This window comes from Hyperolius riggenbachi, chromosome 12 (genome assembly GCF_040937935.1).
Source record: "Hyperolius riggenbachi isolate aHypRig1 chromosome 12, aHypRig1.pri, whole genome shotgun sequence".
Lineage (NCBI taxonomy): Eukaryota > Metazoa > Chordata > Amphibia > Anura > Hyperoliidae > Hyperolius > Hyperolius riggenbachi.
Window position 1 is genome coordinate 22,361,389 of NC_090657.1, and position 20,155 is coordinate 22,381,543.

A 20,155-nucleotide genomic window follows, 5' to 3' on the forward strand; every position below is an offset into this window, starting at 1 on the left:
ACAATACCCAGTGATGACACAGAGGTTCCATATTACCCACTAGAGGCAAAGCGTTCCCACATGGCCTACTGATTACACAGCAGGGGTGTTGTTAGTATCCTTAGAGATCCAGGGCACTTTCGGGCACTCCAGACAGAAAATGGGTGTAGCCACGCACTCAAATGTGGGTGTGGTCATGGGTGGAACCAAATTTACCTGAACTTATCAGCAGTCTAATGCTACGTACACACATGCGACAACGATCGTTCGTTGAGAACGACGAACGAACTTTTAATTGATGAAAGAACGACCTAAGTAAAGATATTTTTAAAAGGTGTGTAACGATCTGATCGTTAGAACGAACGTTACATCACGTAAAGCAACTATTGCGCCTGCGCATAAAAATGAAAAGTTTCACAGAGAAATAGTGAAATGCGCATGTCAAGCCTAGTACGAACGACCGTTTCCAACGATGTACTACTTTTGCAAACGATCATCGTTGGTTAAAATCCGCCGAGACAGAACTTTCTTTTGTAGCGATTTGGCTCGTTCATCGTTTGCCTTAATAGTCGGTGGTTCGTTTTTTGTAACGATCGTCGTTGGTAAAGATCGGGGAACGATCGTTACAAACGACTATAGTCGCATGTGTGTACGCACCTTTAGTAGGCCTGCCCAGCAAAATGTTGGATGAAGCCCCCTCTCCATTAATACAAAAAAAAAATGCAGCATATCACATAAATAGGCAGAGTAACTTATACATAACTAGGCGGAGTTACCTGGCTTCTGCACTGGGTGGTCTGGCTTTTTGCTGGGCGGCCTGTCTGGCAGTCCCCCCATAGCATTCCCTGACCTTCTAGTGAACCCCCTCCCATGCTCCCACAGGCCTCCCACTTAGAGTTGGGCGAACAGTTCGGCTGTGTTAGCCGAACTGCAGCCGAACTGTTCGGCTGCCCAAGCTGTCATTTATCTGTGGCTCTTACTACTTCCGGGTCGCAATGACCCGGAGTAGTACGTCTGCGCTGGCCCGGCGGAGCGCGTCCTAGATCGCGCTCCCGTTGCCGGGCACTCTCTGCGCATGTGAGTTCGGCTGCAGTTCGGCTAACACAGCCGAACTGTTCGCCCAACTCTACTCCCACTGAGGCATCACAACTCCCAGCATGCCCCCATAGAAGAACCACAGCACCCAGCATGCCCCCATAAAGGCATCACAGCATCCAGCTTGGCACCACAGCACTCAGTATGTTCACATAGAGGCACCACAGCACTAGCATAACCCCGATGGCTGCACCACAGCTAACTCTGCCTGGAGGACCACAAGGGCACCGCAGAAAAGATCCGGGGCACGTGCTACTGATCTTTGGAGCTAGCAACGCCCCTGTTACACAGATTATCCTTCTTACCCACTGGTGACACAGAGGGTCCACACCTCCCGGAGAGCACATCTGTTCAAACAGCGCTGTGAGTGACTCGTGGCCTGTTACGGGTGGAGATGCAGTCTGCTGTTAGTATTGTGGAGCCTGATGTACACAAACTGCTGCCATTTCACGTAATGTTGTTAAAATAGTCAGGCAGTGGCCACATAGAGATGTTCTGTGCCTGTGGCCAATCTATTTATGCAGTCTGGATAACTGGTATAATAAAGCACCAGCTGGGTATTGTAACTTTTTCTCTAAAAGGGATGAACAGTAACAGAACTAGGGCACAAGCAGACGCTTCTCACCCAGCCATGGTAAACTCGGTGATCGCTATTCCCACAGGTCAGGTTTTCTGGATGTCCTAGATTTTGCTGAGTGTGAAGAAAGCGGGAACTGAGTCACAGACAGGTTACAACAGCCAGACAGCCATCATACTTATTTGATGAGTCACTGTAGATGTATTATTAACCCTTTGCTGCCTTGTTTGTTATAACTTCATCATTATAGCAACACGTCCTATTCTAACAGGCAGTGTATGTCGGGCTTTGTGTGCCAGACTGTTAACCCTTCATGTGCACAGGCAGTGCCGGGATCTGTGTGCCAGACTGTTACACCTATACGTGTATACAGGTATAGCCAGGCTATGCGTGCCAGACTGTTAACCCTTATGTGTATACAGGTATAGCCAGGCTATGTGTGCCAGACTGTTACCCTTATGTGTATACAGGTATAGCCAGGTTATGTGTGCCAGACTGTTAACCCTTCATGTGCACAGGAAGTGCCGGGATCTGTGTCCCAGACTGTTACACCTATACGTGTATACAGGTATAGCCAGGCTATGTGTGCTAGACTGTTAACCCTTATGTGTATACAGGTATAGCCAGGCTATGTGTGCCAGACTGTTACCCCTATACGTGTATACAGGTATAGCCAGGCTATGTGTGCCAGACTGTTACCCTTATGTGTATACAGGTATAGCCAGGTTATGTGTCCCAGACTGTTACACCTATACGTGTATACAGGTATAGCCAGGCTATGTGTGCCAGACTGTTACCCTTATGTGTATACAGGTATAGCCAGGCTATGTGTGCCAGACTGTTACCCTTATGTGTATACAGGTATTGCCAGGTTATGTGTGCCAGACTGTTAACCCTTCATGTGCACAGGCAGTGCCGGGATCTGTGTGCCAGACTGTTACACCTATACGTGTATACAGGTATAGCCAGGCTATGTGTGCTAGACTGTTAACCCTTATGTGTATACAGGTATAGCCAGGCTATGTGTGCCAGACTGTTACCCCTATACGTGTATACAGGTATAGCCAGGCTATGTGTGCCAGACTGTTACCCTTATGTGTATACAGGTATAGCCAGGTTATGTGTGCCAGACTGTTAACCTTATGTGCATACAGGTATTGCCAGGCTATGTGTGCCAGACTGTTAACCCTTCATGTGCACAGGCAGTGCCGGGATCTGTGTGCCAGACTGTTACACCTATACGTGTATACAGGTATAGCCAGGCTATGTGTGCCAGACTGTTACCCTTATGTGTATACAGGTATAGCCAGGCTATGTGTGCCAGACTGTTACCCTTATGTGTATACAGGTATAGCCAGGCTATGTGTGCCAGACTGTTACACCTATACGTGTATACAGGTATAGCCAGGCTATGTGTGCCAGACTGTTAACCCTTATGTGTATACAGGTGTAGCCAGGCTATGTGTGCCAGACTGTTACACCTATACGTGTATACAGGTATAGCCAGGCTATGTGTGCCAGACTGTTACCCTTATGTGTATACAGGTATAGCCAGGCTATGTGTGCCAGACTGTTACCCTTATGTGTATACAGGTATAGCCAGGTTATGTGTGCCAGACTGTTAACCCTTCATGTGCACAGGAAGTGCCGGGATCTGTGTGCCAGACTGTTACACCTATACGTGTATACAGGTATAGCCAGGCTATGTGTGCTAGACTGTTAACCCTTATGTGTATACAGGTATAGCCAGGCTATGTGTGCCAGACTGTTACACCTATACGTGTATACAGGTATAGCCAGGCTATGTGTGCCAGACTGTTACCCTTATGTGTATACAGGTATAGCCAGGTTATGTGTGCCAGACTGTTAACCTTATGTGCATACAGGTATTGCCAGGTTATGTGTGCCAGACTGTTAACCCTTCATGTGCACAGGCAGTGCCGGGATCTGTGTGCCAGACTGTTACACCTATACGTGTATACAGGTATAGCCAGGCTATGTGTGCCAGACTGTTACCCTTATGTGTATACAGGTATAGCCAGGCTATGTGTGCCAGACTGTTACCCTTATGTGTATACAGGTATAGCCAGGCTATGTGTGCCAGACTGTTACACCTATACGTGTATACAGGTATAGCCAGGCTATGTGTGCCAGACTGTTAACCCTTATATGTATACAGGTATAGGCAGGCTATGTGTGCCAGACTGTTACACCTATACGTGTATACAGGTATAGCCAGGCTATGTGTGCCAGACTGTTACCCTTATGTGTATACAGGTATAGCCAGGCTATGTGTGCCAGACTGTTACCCTTCTGTGTATACAGGTATAGCCAGGTTATGTGTGCCAGACTGTTACCCTTATGTGTATACAGGTATAGGCAGGATCTGTACACCAGACTGTTACCCTTATGTGTATACAAATATAGGCAGGATCTGTACACCAGACTGTTACCCTTATGTGTATACAAGTATAGGCAGGATCTGTACACCAGACTGTTACCCTTATGTGTATACAGGTATAGGCAGGATCTGTACACCAGACTGTTACCCTTATGTGTATACAGGTATAGGCAGGATCTGTACACCAGACTGTTACCCCAACATGTATGGAGGTATTGCTAGGAGCTGTGCCAGCAGTTGTGCTGATGTCCTGCCCCTAATATCTTCAGAATCCCAGAAGCGGCACGCAGATCAGATGACTTCACTGTTTGTGAACTAGATACTGCAGAAGCCTTGGCCTGCTCCACACTACAACGGGTTGATAATGTGTTCGGCCACAGTGGACCCAATGTATGATCTGCTATGTCCGTCTGTGTAATCGTTGTAATGTATGGGCACCGTGGTACACAGTATTGTCCCAAAGATGTACCGATTAATGAATTGGCTTCCCCCTAAATTGGCCCTCAACTAACACTACACAATACATACATATACAAAAGACTTAGGGATGGTCAATAAGATGCAAATAATTGTGAGTTGATGCAGTACTATGCAAATGTATGCAGCTTGAACATGAACCAATCAAATCCTGCTGAGGTAAAAGTCGATTGGTCCATTTTCAAGCTGCATACATTTGCATCCAAAATTTGCATAATCATGCATCAACTCGAAATTATTTGCATCTCATTGACCATTCCTACATTAGACTATGGTAAGGATTAGATTGTGAGCCCCTCTGAGGGACAGTTAGGTGACAATATACTCTGTACCGCGCTGCAGAAGATGTTGGCGCTATATGCATACTAATTAAAAATATTGTTCCCTTTTGTATGTAATTTAGCCATCTAGGGCAGTAGATAAATCTGGACCTGTTTATTTAACCGTGTGTCATTGGGGAATACAGAGGACCATATGGGTGAGGTAAGAGTGAGTCAGCATTAAGGTGCATACACACATCAGACTATAGTCTTTGGAAAATGAAAGATCAGAGACCAATCTTGCCCCCTTCCATGTAGTATGAGAGCCATACTCTACACAGTCTATTCTATGGAGCTGAACTCCCCATCAGAAAAAAATCTTTGCAAGATGCTGCACACAAACATGCTGTACAGACACAAAAGATCAGTATCTGCAAAAGATCCGTTCCTGCCAAAGATCCATTCCTGCAAAATGCATTCATAGTCTATGATATCTGCAGATCCTCATACACACCTTGTTTAACTGACATTCATCTGCAGATCAGACAATCATCTGCAGATCTGAAAATCCATCCTGGTGGATCTGATCTGCAGATGAATGTCAGTTAAACAAGGTGTGTATGATGATCTGCAGATCTCATAGACTATGAATGCAATTTGCAGGAACGGATCTTTGGCAGGAACAGATCTTTTGCAGATAATGATCTTTTGTGTCTGTACAGCATTTGTGTGTGCAGCATCTTGCAAAGATTTCTGTCTGATGGGGAGTTCAGCTCCATAGAATAGACTGTGAAGGTATGGCTCTCATACTACATGAAGGGTGGTAAGATTGGTCTGTGATCTTTCATTTTCCAAAGACTATAGTCTTATGTGTGTATGAGCCTTTACTGTGTGCTAAGGTCCAGTCTGATACTTTGGAGATTTGATTGCTCTGCTCATGGAAAATCTAGGTGATTCGGGGACAGGAGCAGCACATCCAACAGTGCAACAATGCAGTTCCATTGACTTACAATAGATTCCCTACTGGAATCCATTGGAAACCGATGTGCTGTGTGTATTAGAAATCAATACCGATCAAAGAGCAATCGATCGTTTTTCCACATCGGGTGGCAATCTAGAAGTGTATGGCCAGCTGTAGATTATTGATTTGTTTATGTTTTCACTTCTAGCTGCTCTTCCTTGATTGTTAGTTGGACAGCGCTGTCGCTCGCCAGATTTACATGCAATGTACTTGGCCAAGCGTCATCTGATGTGTGTACGTAGCTTACCCCTTTAGCAGCTTCAATAGAGTTATCTCGTTTGAGATAAGTGCTCTGCTTTTGACTTCAGTTGGCAGAACTGGTTGTGTTGTAATGATCTTGGAATGCTTTAAAGTCTCTCTGCAGAGCAGGGGATATAGAAACTGAAAGCAGAAGTCCTCTGTTATTCTCTCACACTGCCCCCTAGTGACTAGTGGCTATAAGTACACATTACAGCAGTACTAATTATTAGCAAACAAATATAGAAAATAAGAAAGGAAAAAATGTGCTAAAATAAATTGGCCTGGAGCACTTGCAAGCCTCTAAAAAAAATGGCTGCTAAAAGGTAAGGCAACTGAACACCTGGGATACATTTTTTTAATGAACCTCCCCATAAGGGTGGTACGTATTAGGGAGTCATTGGGTGAATGTTACCTGCTCCCCTGATTCCCCCCTTCATATGGGATCAGCCATCTTCTGCACGGAGAGCATGCACTGTGCTGCAATTTCATTTTCCGGGCGAAGTCGCCCACCATCAGGGATGCTCTCCGACCTCAATCACGAGTAATCCCGATTTACCCATAAATCAGCTTCCTCCATGCACTCCAAAACGGTCCATGGGTCCTATTAATCGTGTCCAAGCCTCGCTGCCGTCACTTCCTCTTTCAAGCCGGAAGGAGGAAGTGATGGCAGCGAGTCTTGGACAAGACTAATAGGACGCATGGACCGATTTGGTGTGCATGGAGGATGCCGATTTATGGGTAAATAACCCTTTCATCCCCTGCGGTCACCTGCTGTAATTAAACCTCATTTGAATCACTCGTAATTACTCGTGATTGAGGTCGGAGAGCATCCCTGCCCACCACGTTTCGGGAGATGTAGTCTATGGATGTGAGACCTTCTCTGTACTGTGGAGGTGGAACAATCTCCTGGCATGCATTGTGCCGGACGCACGACTTTGCCATGCAGATGAAAATGCGGCACAGTGCATGCCCTCTGTGTAGAAGATGGCGGATCCCTTCCGGACAGGGGGGTCGGAGGAGCAGCCCTGCATAAGTAAGTAATGATGCTCACCCCAACGGCACATTACAAACCTCCCTTATGCTGAGGTTCATTAAAAAAATCAAACATGATTCTAGGCGTTGAGTTCACTTTAGTCTTTTTCCTCTGGGTCCTTTATTTATGTGAGTGGAGGGGCTCAGTGATGTATTGTCTTGGTTCTTTAAAATAGAAGAACGTTGGTGGTTGGTCTGGTGGGAGGAAGTGACTCAGTGTTGGGGATCTGCTTGATGATCCTGGAGTTGCGAAGGGAAATCTTTCTGATGCTCAGTATATTAATGTTATTGCCTACCTGATACCTATGAATAGAGATGGTCATTGAGATGCTTATAATTTCAAGTTGATGCATATTTTATGTTGATTTTATGCTGATGTATGTAGCTTGGAATTGGATTAATTAAAATCTGCAGCTACTGAATTTGATTGGTCCAACTACAAACTATCTAAATTTGCATACAATTAACATAAACTTTGCATCATCTTTTTTTTTTTTCAGGTCATGGACCGTCTTTACATGTTAAGTATGATGGACGAGCAGTTGAAGAGTGTGAGAGAAGCTGGTGGCTCACATGGTTGGAGGTCTGACCTGTTGTGGTGGCAACCTGGGTTCAATCCCCAGGTAGAGTGCATGGTCCCACCAGGTTCTCCAGGATGCAGTTAGGGTGGTTGACCACAGGTAGGTGATTGTGTGTGAGATGCCTGGATGGTGACTGGATCAGCCCCCCTGGGTGGGGGGGGGGAAGTGGATGGAGATGGGAATGCGAGAAGTAGGGGGGGAAGGATCAGAAATGGAATAAAGAAAAAAAAAACATTTTTTGCTTCATTTTTGTAAAATTTTTAAAACTTCTGTTTCTAACATTGTTCCCATGTCTTTCCACACGAACTTCTTGTGAATTGTTCCATCTCACTGTGGTATTCAGTCTTGTGAACACCCATCTCTTATGGCGCAGTCTCTTGTATACCAGCTTTCACTCAGGAACACTCATCTCTTGTAGCACAGCCTCTTGGGTAACGTCCTTCACTCAGGGGTCCGGATCATAGGCTGCTTAGTGATGCTGTCAGAGTCCTTGTGGGAAGCGAACTCAGGTTGCTCAGCACCACAGTCGGAGCCCTTACCACTGAGCCATCACCTCTGCCACACTAGTATCTCCTCGTCCATCATATTTCACTATAAGAAAGTCTCAGAAGTGGATGAATGATGAAAAGATTGGGCTAGAACCCAGGACTTTTAGGGTTAAGCGTGATCGCTAAGCCACTGAGCTATCATGATCTGTAACACCAGCTCTCGTCCATCATATTTCACTATAAGAAAGTCTCAGAAACGAATGATGAAAAGACTGGGATAGAACCCAGGACGCCTAGGGTCAAGCTTGATCACTAAGCCACTGAGCTATCATGATCTGTAACATCAGCTCTCGTCCATCATATTTCACTATAAGAAATTCTCAGAAACGAATGATGAAAAGACTGGGCTAGAACCCAGGACTCCCAAAGCACAGTTTGATCACTAAGCCACTGAGCTATCATGATCTGTAATGCCAGTGCCTCCCTGCCTAATATATTTCACAAATACAGAAAATGTAGACAACAATATAGAAGCAACATAGCATGGGCCCAGTTCTTCAGGCTATGATGCTCATACACTTCATTAACCTAACGTCAAGGCTGGAGCACCACAGTTTATTAGAATCATAAATCCTGCATGAGAAACAGACAAGAAATTAATAGCGGCACTGGGATTCGAACTCTGGTCTCCAAAACTAGAGGTGAGAAACAACTCATTGAGCCACACCAGCACACAGTCTGTGAGTTTTCTTCTGCTATTGATGTCATCTAAACACCCTTATTTATACACATAACATTGAATTGTCATCAACCTTAGTACACATATAGGAATAAATAAGAGTCTACTCCACTCATCCCAGACGCTATGCAACACACAAGAGATAAATAATTTAAGGCAACTTCTGAGTATTGATCTCAGGTCTTCAAAAGTAGGGCTTTCACAGCTATGGTGCATCAACACCCTCAGCCACCATGAAAGCTGTTAGAAGGACAAAATTTTGTGGATGACACTAATGGTTTGCATACCTCCACAGGTTGTAAATTATAGTAGTTCTAGTTCATTGTCAAGTCTATACAGGGTACAAAGGAATTACGGTACTGTCAGAAGTGGGCCTTGAAAATTGGCACCTGGAACTCAACCCATCTTGTCTATTTATTACAACACTCGTCCACTTACCGAGGAACTTTCTTCTACACATGTGTGTAGGTTATAACCCGATTACTAAGCCTCTGTGCTACTGCCACCCTACTTGTGCTCACTTGTCATATGTTGCAAGAAGAAATTATTAATCAATGAGGAATATTACAGATTCGAACACAGGACTTCAAGGACAGAGCTTGATCACAAAGCCACTGAGCTATCATGATCCATAACACCTCAAGCAGCACTGTTCATTATTGTCTAATCCAACAGGAGGACCAGGTAACAAATTAATAGCAATGGTACTGGAATATGAACTCTGGTCTCCAACACTAGAGCTGTGCCCTAACTCATTGAGCCATGCTGGAGGTCTGGCTGCCTGCTTTATTTTCCTATTGATGCCATCAAAGCATCATGGGTTATATGTTAGTGTAGATTCAACACTAAATAAAATACTGAGAAACTAGGATTTGAACTGAGGTCTCCAAAATCATAAACTAGACTAGCTGCATATCATCACATTGAGCCACAGTACTGTCTGAATGCTGTTATGGCATAGTCTAAAAGTAATCTTTAATTCTGCAGAGCATGCAAGACACATGCTTCATCATTTATTATGTTTTTTGTTTTGTTTTTCTTGTCTGTAGACATGGTCAATTCAAATTGTGATTTCAGGTTTGAGCATAGGTGTTCTATTATATTAGTTGTATGGCTGTAAATGAGAAAACTGAGATTAAGTTTGGCAGTTGGCTTTCGTTTCTTCCATTTTTTTTTTGCAGAGCTGGTAACGACATTGTTAAAGGTGTATCCTCTAATTTATTCAAAATTCTTCTGCCTTGGATCACATTGAAGGAATTGTCCACACGGCGCCGTTACCTGCGTCTGATGGTGCTAAACTACAATTTGAGGAACTTTCAGATGTATTTAGTAGCAGACCAGCTACAGTATATGGAGGTGTTGAAACCATGACACTTATTTTCGCAGTGTGTTTTCATCTCCTCAGAAGACTCGTCACTGCCTTCATGTTGTTGTATGTCTCTCCTAACCCCAGAAAAGATCCAAGATCCAAAACCAAGGGAGACGTTCTGCAAAACTTATTTAGTATGCTGCGTAGTCAAGGAATCATTTGGAATGGAGATGCTTAATGAAACCCTGATAAAAAAAAAATAGTTCCAAGCAGATATTTGTACCTTGGAAATGGACCATTCAACATCATTCCAAGATGCATATATTTGCATAACATTAACATAAAATCTGCATAACTCAAAATTATTAGCGCCTCACCTCAGATATCTAATCTGAATTACATCCTAACTAAAGAACTAGAGGCTCATACACACATCAGACCATAGTCTTTTGAAAATGAAAGATCACAGATCTGTTTTACCCCCTTCCATGTAGTATGAGAGCCATACCTACACAGTCTTTTCTATGGAGCTGAACTCCCCATCAGAAAAAAAATATTTGCAAGATGCTGCACACACAGATGCTGTACAGACACAAAAGATCTGTAGCTGCAAAAGATCTGTTCCTGCCAAAAATCCAACCCTGCAAATTGCAATGATAGTCTATGAGAACTGCAGATCATTGTACACACATGATTTAACTGACATTCATCTGCAGATCAGATCCACCAGGTTGGATTTTCAGATCTGCAGATCTGTCAGTTAAATCATGTGTGTATGATGATCTGCAGATCTCATAGACTATCATTGCAATTTGCAGGGTTGGATTTTTGGCAGGAACAGATCTTTTGCAGCTACTGATCTTTTGTGTCTGTACAGCATCTGTGTGTGCAGCATCTTGCAAAGTTTTTTTTCTGATGGGGAGTTCAGCTCCATAGAATAGACTGTGTAGGTATGGCTCTCTTACTACATGGAAGGGGGTAAAACTGGTCTGTGATCTTTCATTTTCCAAAGACCATGGTCTGATGTGTGTATGAGCCTTAGGGATGGTTAGTGAGATGCAAATCATTTCGAGTTGATGCAGGATTATGCTTTTGTATGCAAATGTATGCAGCTTGAAAATGCACCATTCAAATTTTACCTCAGCAGGATTTGATTGGTTCATACAGAATGCAAACTTTTTTTGTCTGCATTCTTCAGCAGGCTTTCTTTTGTGCTCAGTGTTGTGTTAACCACTTATGGGAACTGAACAATGTCTACTTTAAGATTATGTTCGCAGTACATCAGTTGTGTTTCAGTATATATCTGCTTGTCAACTCACTGCCCATACAATTCTAGGGGGCTGTTCCCAGTACTGTGTTGTAATAGCATTATTCTAATTCGCTGCATACCGGCTCTGATTTAACATCTATGGCCAGTCTCCAATGCTGTTCACACTCATTATAACAGGTGCTGTATGCTGCACACCTAAGGCCGTTGTGCTCCCTGTGACAACAGGAACACTACGGGAAAGCACCACTGCATCGCATTCAGTGAAGCATAGTCATTGAAGAGTATGCTTCACTGTACTGTTAACGCAGGAATTATGCGGTCAATGCGCTACATGCAGTGCGTTGGGGTGCCACACTCTGACCAAACTCACCACAACAGCCGCACTGTGAATGCCGCATTGCTTTTGTATTATAATTTGACGTTTCGTGTTACAATGCTGATGTTATGCCACTTCACAATTCTCCAGTGTGAACCTGGGCTAAGACATCTTGAATAAATGCCTGAGGGCCAGTTCACACTTGGCGCTTTGCCTGCGATCTCGTTCGGCTCCGTGATCACGATTTGCGGGCAAAATCTTTCGCTTCAGCACGATTTGCGCTTGTGATTCCCGTTCCATAGAACGAGAATCACAGAGCAATCGCCCCCAAAACGCTGCATGCAGCACGTTTGCGACTGATCGAAATCGCTACAGCTGCATTGTGAATGTGAATGGAATGTGAATGTGAATGGAAACTTTTGGTCCCAGAGCCTTCTGTCACGCTGCCCCTACGTTTTGGAACTCCTTACCTCAACAGATCAGGACAGCTCCATCCCTGGACATGTTTAAAGGATACCACAACTGACATGTGGCATAATGAGATAGACATGGGTATGTACAGTGCCTAGCACACAAATAACTATGCTGTGTTCCTTTTTTTCTTTCTCTGCCTGAAAGAGGTAAATATCAGGTATGTAAGTGGCTGACTCAGTCCTGACTCAGACAGGAAGTGACTACAGTGTGACCCTCACTGATAAGAAATTCCAACTATAAAACACTTTCCTAGAAGAAAATGGCTTCTGAGAGCAAGAAAGAGATAAAAAAAGGGGGAATTTCTTATCAGTGAAGGTCACACTGTAGTCACTTCCTGTCTGAGTCAGGACTGAGTCAGCCACTTACATACCTGATATTTACCTCTTTCAGGCAGAGAAAGAAAAAAAGGAACACAGCATAGTTATTTGTGTGCTTGGCACTGTATATACACATGTCTATCTCATTATGCCACATGTCAGTTGTGGTATCCTTTAAATCCAGACTGAAAACCCACCTGTTCAGTTTGGCATTTGCAGAAATATAACTTTTGTTGTGTGAATACTTCATCCTACTAATTACTGAATCTGAGAGAGCCTAAGCGCTTTGAGTCCTATGGGAGAAAAGCGCTATAGAAATATTATTGTATTGTATTGTATAATGTATCCATAGGGATATATTGTAGCAGCGCTTTGCTGATCACCCGGCGATCGCCCCAATGTGAACCAGCCCTTAAAGGGAAGGCTTCCTCCAGCGCCTGGCAGCCGTCCAATGCCCTTGCCGCAGTGGCTCTCAGTCCCCTCCGGTACAGATGCCGACCTCGCCAGTTCGGCATCTACTTGCGTTTCAACGTTTAGCTCACAGAGTTGCACTGACATCTTCCGGACTGTACTGTGTCTGTGCGGTACAGTCTGGATGATGCCAACCTGACTGAGTGAGCCGCACGCTGGAGCGCAAGTAGGTCTCTCCGGAGAGGACCACCGGGCCACCGGCAGGGAGCGGAGCTGCGGCGAAAGGAATAGGACGGCTGCAAGGCGCTGGAGGAAGCCAGAGGTAAGTTATTTTTTAACCACCTCGGACATTCCCTTTAAAGCACATGTGTCGTACTCCAGGCCTGGAGGGCCAGATCCATGCCAGTGTTTAGGATGGACTGAGAAGAAAGAGAGGAATGTGTTCTACCTGATGGACCTCACCTTTCCTGATCCAGACCCATCAATTCATTTGAGCTGTGTCAAAAATGTGTGAGGACCTCGGCCCCCGAAGGACCGGTTTGACATTTCTGCTTTAAAGCATAAATGAAGTGAGAAGAGTTTGGAGGCTGTCATAGTCATTTCCTTTTAAATAATACCAGTTTCCCAGCAGCACCACTGAGCTATTTAGCTGCAGTAGTGCCTGAATAACACCAGAAACAAGTATGTTGCTAATCTAGTCAGATCTGACAACAACAAAAATTCAAAAAACCTGATCTGCTGCATGCTTGTTCAGGGTCTATGGCTAAAAGTATTAGATGCAGAGGATCAGCAGGTTAGCCAGGTAACTGGTATTGCTTAAAGAAATTAAATATGCCGGCCTCCATATACCTCTCACTTCAGTTGTCTTTTAAGCCAAACACACCTTCAACTTTGATTGGTCCAGCAGCGCAAGATTTCACACCTTTTTCAATGTTAGTACCTACATGTAGTATGAGCATCAACAGATTTTGAATACTATGAACAGATTTTGTAGAGAAACATTAGTATTAAAAATTCAGGTAATAAAATTGGTCAGGCCTTGTTCACATTGCGTTCGTCTCAAGGGTCCTTCCGTGGTGGGCTTTTTTTTTTTCCTGCGATTTCCTGCGCGTTCGCTCGTTTTTGTAAGCGCTTTTGCAGAGTGCTTTCGTCTTTTGATCCGGAAATAGTAAATACAATGTCTTTTTTTTTTTTAAACGCTCACACAATCGCTTGTCAAAGCGATTTTGTGAGCATTTTGCGTTTTTCCTATACCTTTCATTGAGGCAAATTGCCTCAAAAAAAAAAAAAATGTCCCAAGCACCACTTTTCAAAGCGGATCGCAAACGAACCACTCTGATAGGAACTCTCTCATAGAGAATCATTGCACAAGCGCTTTCAGGAAGATTTTGAAAATCGCCTGTGCTTAAAATTTTACAAAACGCCTATACTGCATCACACCCCCCACAATCTTAGATCAAAAGGACGTAACACCTTGGTCACCCCCAGAGTCCACCTCAAAACCTTTGGAGACAGAGCCTTTCGTCATGCTGCCCCTACACTTTGGAACTCCCTGCCACACCCAATCAGGACAGCTCCATCCCTGGAAGCATTTAAGTCTAAACTGAAAACCTCCCTCTTCAGTCTGGCATTCATGAACATCTGACTATCTCCTCTGTAACACAACCCAGCCTGCAACCCTGTATTGATCTGAGACACAACTATGCGCTTTGAGTCCTATGGGAGAAAAGCACTTTACAAATGGTATTGTATTGTATAATGTGAACAAGGCCTAAGTGATTGCACCAGACTTTAGGGTCCTTCCACACATTGCACATTGTGTTGCGATACCATCAGGGCTGGGAAGTTGCATCTGCTGCTGGTGGACAACAGGAGTAGAGTAGTAGACTAGTCTAGGGTGCCTCATAGATTAACTTTTCGCCTACATTTTCTCAACTTCAGGCCCCATTCACACTAGAGCGTTTTGCCGCAATTTCGGCAAAACGCTCAAACGCTAGCTCTTTTTAAAAGCACTAGCGTAATGAAACCCTTCGGGCCCGTTCTTACTTGGGCGATTTGCGCTAATTGCCGCAAATCACCCTAAAACGGGCGCAAACGCGTCGCCTGCACTATTTTCAGGCGATTTCACGGCGATCGCGTTTCAGTGCTATAGAAGCTCTAAACGTGATCACGGTAAAATCGCTGCAGTGTTCAGTGATTTTTTCCATGTGAAATTGCGGAAAAATCACGACTGTAAAACGCCGGCAAAAATCCCCGGCGTTTTGCGTTTTTTAATTGTGAATTAGGTTTGTTCATTAAAGAGACACTGAAGCGAAAAAAAAAATTATAATATTTTGATTTGTATGTGTAGCACAGCTAAGAAATAAAACATTAAGATCAGATACATCAGTCTAATTGTTTACAGTACAGGAGGAGTTAAGAAACTCCAGTTGTTATCTCTATGCAAAAAAAGCCATTAAGCTCTCCGACTTTCAAAGTCGTAGAGAGGGCTGTCTTCTGACTTTTATTATCTCAACTGTAAGTGAACAGTTTTCTTTTTCTCTGCCAGAGGAGAGGTCATTAGTTCACAGACTGCTGTGAAATAATCATTTTGAATGCTGAGTGTTGTGTAATTTGCACATATTAGAGAATGATGCAATGTTAGGAAGCACACTATATACCTGAAAATAAAAGTATGAGAATATTTTCTTTGCAGCTAATCTTCTAGTAATTATTCATAGTACACAACCAATTCATTATATTATATTTTTTTTCACTTCAGTGTCTCTTTAAAGGGACACTTATGTCAAACAAAAAAAAAATGAGTTTACTCACCTAGGGCTTCCAATAGCCCCCTGCAGCTGTCCGGTGCTCTCGCCGTCTCCCTCCGATCCTCCTGGCCCCGCCGGCAGCCACTTCCTGTTTCGGTGACAGGAGCTGACAGGCTGGGGACGCGAGTGATTCTTTGCGTTCCCAGACACATTAGCACCCTCTATGTTGCTATATGGTATATGATATATGCTATAGCAGCATAGATGGCGCTATTGTGGCCAGGAACGCGAAGAATCACTCGCGTCCCCAGCCTGTCAGCTCCTGTCACCGAAACAGGAAGTGGCTGCCAGCGGGGCCAGGAGGATCGGAGGGAGACGGCGAGGGCACCGGACAGCTGCAGGGGGCTATTGGAAGCCCCAGGTGAGTAAAACTCATTTTTTTTGTTTGACTTAAGTGTCCCTTTAAGCTGTGCTGCAGCAGCAGCGGGTGTTAAAAATCATTGCGCGCACGCCATGCACGGTAGTGCTGCATAGCGTGTGCTTCTTTCTAAGCTAGGCACCCTCTTTTATCTGCTGCGCGATGTAAATTAACGAGAATGCAATACTTCACTAACACGGCCGCCACTACTATGTTAATTGACAGAGTAGCAGTCACATTAGTGCAGTTTCGCGGTCGCACTACTTCACAACGCACGGCAGATGAAAGACCGTCTGCGTAACTTAGAAAGAAGAGTGCGTAAGGTAGGAGCGTGCCCTGCACAGCACTAACGTGCATGTCGTGCCCGCTCTGATTTTTAAGCTGAATGAATCAACCTCCTTATCAATAAAATACATTTTAAGCCACCAGCAAGCAAGAAAATATTCAAAATATCTTAAATGCTACTTTTTTATACCTACTTTGCAATTGGAAAATTACTAAGAAGTGCTGAAAATTATCTCCTGGGAGAAAAGTGAATGACATATTGGTCAAGGTGCACAACACTTCTAGGAGGAAAGGTAGAACTACTACCAGCAGTGGTCAGGCAATGAGGGCAGCAATATTCTTCTATATCATGATGTCTTTCTGGAGACATAACAATAAAAGTTTAGGTAATACCTTTAATGATTAACTGTACAAGATTTATTGCAAGCTTTTGAAATGTTATGTTTCTTTTTCAGGCAAGTTTCAGAAGTGACTCAGAACCATTGGCAGCCTGAAGGTTCTGATCCCGTCCTGAAACATGCCTGAAGAGGAATCGAACTTTCAAAAGCTTGCAAAGAAATCGTGTACAGTTAGTCATTAAAGATATCACCTAAACAACTTTTGTTGATGTTTTTGCATTCTCTCCATGACTAATACCGGACCACACGCAAATGAAGTCTTTCATTATCTTCTTGTGGATCAGTGATGAGGGAGAACTCTTAACATCTTAAAAGCTTTTTCTGCCTTTAGGTACAAAGGCAGTGAAGTGTACCCGAAGGGAGAAAAAGTGCCCAAATGGGTACTTACCTAGGTAGAGGGAAGCCTCTGGACAATCCAGAGGGCTTTCACTGTCCCCCTCCACCGTTCCAGCGCTAGGACCCCCAGAAGCCCATCGCTTAATTCAGCTGTGCTTGTTCTCGAGCAGGAGCTCGGCTGCAAGCTTTGGGGGTCCTTGCGTTGGAACAGCAAGATGAAGGGAGATGGGGAAAGCATCTGGAGGATTCAAAAGCTTCCCATCTATCTAGGTCAGTATCTGACTTTTTGGCTTATGTCACAAGTTTGCTTACGAATTGGAATCCATGCTACCAAATAAAAGCCATCCTATTCATTATTACAGCTGCCAACTAATTAATCAACACTAAGGCCTCAATTCACGGAGCATTATCAAACACTTTATCAAACGTTTGATAATTTACCTCATGGGTAAAATCTCATTTTGAATTCGCTAAGGTGTTATATATTTGTTGAAGGTTTTATCGGTAAAACATTCGATAAATATATAACACCTTAGTGAATTTAAAATGAGATTTTACCCATGAGGTAAATTATCAAACGTTTAATAAAGTGTTTGATAAACGTTTGATAATGCTCCGTGAATTGAGGCCATAGAGGTCTTCATTTGCTAGCATAGCTTCCATCTTCTGGATCGGTAGAAACTTGCATATTGAGACAAGTTTCCACTTATCCCATGTGTAGATAACTTTATACGGTCTGTTAAGTTCCATTGTTCCTCTTATATCTGGCTATTTGCCAACCCTGCGCTGTGCTGGCTGTAAAAGTAAGGACGCTTTTACAGCAACATAAGTTGCATTGTCTGGCCGGTTTATTGGGAATGGCAATAAGAATGATTGTTAAGAAATGTCGCTCCTGACTTGGGGAGGTGAGGCAGCCAGTAGCTGATCCTCCACAGTTGCTACTGTGAATTCTGTACGCCTGGTATTTCCCTATCAATCTTCAAACCCCTTACAGAATAAGCTTGTTCACAGGTGGTTCACAGTGCTCACTTGCATTGCAGAATAATTCTGCATTAGGGATCATCAATCAGATTCAAATATTTCCCAGTTCATGCAGGATTTTGTTAATGCGTTTTCACATTTATGTAGCTTAAAAATGAACCAATCAATTTAAACCTTGGTGGGACTTGATTGGTCCATTTTCAAGCTGCATATATTTGTATACAAATTTACATAATCCTGCATGAAGTCAGAAACATTTGTATCTCATTGGTTATTCTTATTCTGCAGGTCAACTCACTGCCCATACAATTCTATGGGGCTGTTCACAGTACTGCACTGTAATGGATCGCAGCATTGTAACTCGCTGCATGCTGGCTTTGTATTGAAGTCTTGGTTTTTCCCACAGGAAATCATTTCCTTTTCTCAAATAGATCATGGGGAAGGGGGGGGGGGGGGGGGGAGGGGGCAGTGGGTAGTGTGTCTATTTTTGATATGTGAATAAACAGGCATTTGTCAGTAAGTAGATTTGTTGTGGGGTCTGTCCAACACTAGGTGCGGTCTGCACTATGGTCTGTGGGTTTCGGGGGCTGCAATTTGGCATATAGGTAGTTCGGGGGGTCCCCTCCCTACCCTGAAAATTTGAGGAGTGTAGGATTTGAAGAAGCAGAGATATTTAGTAATTTACCATCAGCAGCATCAGCAGCATAATTAACCACCTTAGCGGTATGGACGAGCTCAGCTCGTCCATTACCGCCAGAGGGTGCCGCTCAGGCCCTGCTAGGCCGATTTTGATGAAATTAAGTGCAGCACACGCAGCCGGCACTTTGCCAGCCGCGTGTGCTGCCTGATCGCCGCCGCTCTGCGAGCAGCGGCGAAAGAGGGTCCCCCCAGCTGCCTGAGCCCTGCGCAGCCGGAACAAATAGTTCTGGCCAGCGCTAAGGGCTGGATCGAAGGCGGCTGACGTCAGGACGTCGGATGACGTCCATGACGTCACTCCGCTCGTCGCCATGGCGACGAATTAAGCAAAACACGGAAGGCCGCTCATTGCGGCCTTCCGTGTTACTTTTGGCCGCCGGAGGCGATCAGAAGAACGCCTCCGGAGCGCCCTCTAGTGGGCTTTCATGCAGCCAACTTTCAGTTGGCTGCATGAAATAGTTTTTTTTTAATTTAATAAAAACCCTCCCGCAGCCACCCTGGCGATCTTAATAGAACGCCAGGGTGGTTAAATAGGAACTGTGGCCACACAGTCTACTACTGCGCATGCGGGGCAGCGCAAATCCGAAGGCAGCGTAATCAGACACAACACCGGCATATCACTTGGAATGCAGACCGCAGAGTGTGACATCACTTCCTGTGGAGAGACTCGGCAGCCTCAGTCAGATCCAGCACACCCGCGCGAGCTGTATTTGTGCGCACAGCACGGGACTTGTGTCCACAAAGGACTTCATTACACAGCAAGAGGTTTTTTCTTTATACCCACACTGCCCACATGTACTGTTTTTACATATGTAATACAGCAACTGGCACATAGCATGGAATTTGTGTCCATAGAGGACTTCATTATACAGCAGGAGGTTTTCTCATATACCCGCGCTGCTCATAGGTACTGTTTTTATATTTTTACATATCCAACATAGCGGCTGGCATTTAGGGACAATGTATCCTCCAGCTCCCAAGCCCCAGGTCCTCCAAGTATGTACATTGACTTTGAACTGTTGGGGTTTGAGGACTGACCATGAGATTTTTGACCTAGACCTAGGCTGCCTTTTTTCACCAGTGCGCTCATTAATCATTTTTGTGTCTGATGATCATACTGAGTAGCTATGAGTAAGTGGCTACTCGGAATACAAATTTAAATAAGGTTGTGCAGGGGGGACGGGTTTAACTTACCTGATGCGTCCGACTTAGACGACACTCTCCATTCACGTCCCGTTGCATTCCATGCCTCTCCCATGCTTCCTTCTTCTGGGTTGTATGAGGAAGCATGGGACGTGGACACA